General features: G+C 41.0%; 1 pseudogene; it reads right to left on the bottom strand.

Annotated features, from left to right (window-relative positions):
- Positions 1–234: 234 nt before the first annotated feature.
- Positions 235–1289, bottom strand: LOC147418382 (uncharacterized; annotated as a pseudogene).
- Between the last annotated feature and the right edge of the window lie 1370 nt (positions 1290–2659).

The following is a 2659-nucleotide window of genomic DNA, read 5'->3' on the forward strand; positions in this document are numbered from 1 at the left end:
TCATTAAACATATAAGCTTCAAACAAAATTGATGTGCATTTTTATGGCATCTTTCTTAGCATGGGAGCGGAGCTGCACGACATCCACCCCCTCTAAGCCTGCACAGTCTCCGATTTGTGCCAATTGCACTTAATCAGCTTCATTAAACTCATCATCAGACATATCATCTGATGTATACATAACATGATCCTCTGGAGGTGGATCTGAATGGGAATCTTCAAGAACAATCTCACCTTATCGCTTCTTGAACAGCTTGATCCGTTTTCTTGCAATAGGCACCTTAAGCATAGTGCCATCTAGTTCACATAGTTGATATGTTGCATTATCAAAAACATGTTGCACCACATATGGTCCAAACCACCGTTTAACCATTTTTCGCATAGCAGAGTGTTGGTTCTCCAAGCTACTGTCATAGACAAGTACCCAGTCACCATCTTTGATAGCATGTGGTCGTAGTCTGTGCTTCCCATCAAATGCTGCCTTATTCTTCAATCTTGCCTCCTTAAGCTTCTCTTTAGCCTATTCAATTTCCTCTTGACGCCTCTCAAGCTGGCGAATACGTAGAGCAAGCAAGTCTTCAGTAGACATACCTTCTTCCCATGGCATTATGGTCCAAGTCATAAGTGCTTCCTCAGTAGGCATAATGGGTTTTTGCCCATGCATCAATTCAAACGGCATAAATCCTGTAACTGAACTGTGTGTAGTGCGATCAGCCCATAAAGAAAATGGCAAGAGTTTAGGCCAATCACCAATATGTCCTTCACACGCCTTCGCTAAAGCTTTAACAATAGGTGGATGTCCTCTTTCACTCTTTCCGTTACCTTCTGGATTGTATGTTGTAGTGAGAGCAAGTTTAATGCCCGTACAAGCAAAAAACTCTCAAGCTTCATCTGCATTCAGCTCTCCTCTATCTGCAATAATTCTGCCAACACATCCATACCAGGAGATAACATCTTCAATCAAGAACTTGCATACTGAATTGGTAGCTTTGGTATGCAAATCTCTGCCTTCAACCTGATTAGTTAGATCTTCCTTCGCAAGAACAATATACCTCATCTGCCACACTCCTACTGGCATTGTAATAAGGTCCACCACCCACTTGTAATGCATACCCAGTGGATAGGTGGGATGCAATCCATCTCTATGTCGCACATTAGAGTACTGTTGACATATTAAGGACAATTTCACAAATTGAACCACATCTTTGTACATACCTCTCCACCAATACCGGTCTTTAACCTTGACAAAGGTTGCCTAGACTCCTCTATGTCCAGCCCATAGACTTTCATGAAACTCTTTAATCACCTGTTGTTGAGTTGCTTTGTCGCAAATAATTCGTTGTGCTACCCCTTCTGGGCACTTCAGTTGCTTCTATAAATGTCCATCTTTCAGGAAATATCCATAGGCCTTTTTCCTGATCTTCTTGAATTCTTGATCACTCCATCCTTCTTGTCTAGTGAGAGTACCTAGATAGCGGCCAATCATAAGCCACTCTCTATCATAAAACTCTTCAGAAAAGACTTCAAAAACATGAGCAATATTCCACAGTTGGCATGTAGATAAAAAAATGTGTAGAACTTCAAGCCAACATCATCACTCATGGTCAACATCTCTTCTTCATCTTCAAACCTGGCTCTTGATAACATATCTGCAACAGGGCTATCTCTACCTGCAATATGACAAAATTTAGGGTTAAGAGACTTAACATAGGCTATCCATCGTAGCATGGCAATATCCGGAGTAGAGCAGTTTGCAATCATTCCTATCAGTGGAAAGGAATCTGTCTCTACCACAACAGAAGCTCCAATAAAGTATTCTTTATCGATCCTTAGAGCAGTAGCAATGCCCCAAAATTCCCTCTTAACCTGTGGATAACCTCGTTGACGAGCATTGAGCACCTTGGTTCCAAATCTCACTGCATACTTTTGTCCTTTAGCATCATCTTGACCTATAGCCCATCCAATACCTGTCGGGCTAGTGTAAACTGTTAAAATATCTGGCATGTTGCATTTATAATCAACTTTCCTCAAGATCGGAGCCTCAAGAAGCATCTTCTTTAAATTCCTGATAGCTTGTGTGTGAACTATTTCCCAAAAAAACCTTTTTCCTTTTCGTAGCAATTGATACAACACCTCTACAACATAAGCAAAGTGTGGCAGCCAAATACGATAGAACACACACGTACCCAAGAATCAACGAACCTCAGTAATCGAAGAACATGTTTCCTTCATCTTTTGGATAGCTTCGACTTTTGTTGGACTTGGCCTTCTTCCTTCAAAAATGCACATATGTCCCACAATTAAGACCTCCTTAGTGCCAAAAAGTTGATTTTTGACTTGAAAGTGTTAAGTTAACTTCTTCAAGCCTCGATAATATAGCATCACAGTCAGCAATATGTTGAGCAACAAACTGTCGGCAACCCCTCTGGTCTTTTGCTTCATCTTTTGAGCCTTCTTCACAGCCTTTAATTGGTAGATCATCAATGAAAGGCATAGTAACATGTGGGATAAAGTCCCTTCCTACATTATTCATGCCGTTCATCATATGAGCTACTGGATTAGTAGCACCCTGTGGTAGAGTGCACATCCTTACCAAACCAAGAGGAGTACGCATTGTAGTAAGATCACTGCTCTCCAAAGCTAACTAGAATTGATCAAAT

Source organism: Adiantum capillus-veneris, chromosome 30 (assembly GCF_014529385.1).
Source record: "Adiantum capillus-veneris isolate H3 chromosome 30, ASM1452938v2, whole genome shotgun sequence".
Classification (NCBI taxonomy): Eukaryota; Viridiplantae; Streptophyta; class Polypodiopsida; order Polypodiales; family Pteridaceae; genus Adiantum; species Adiantum capillus-veneris.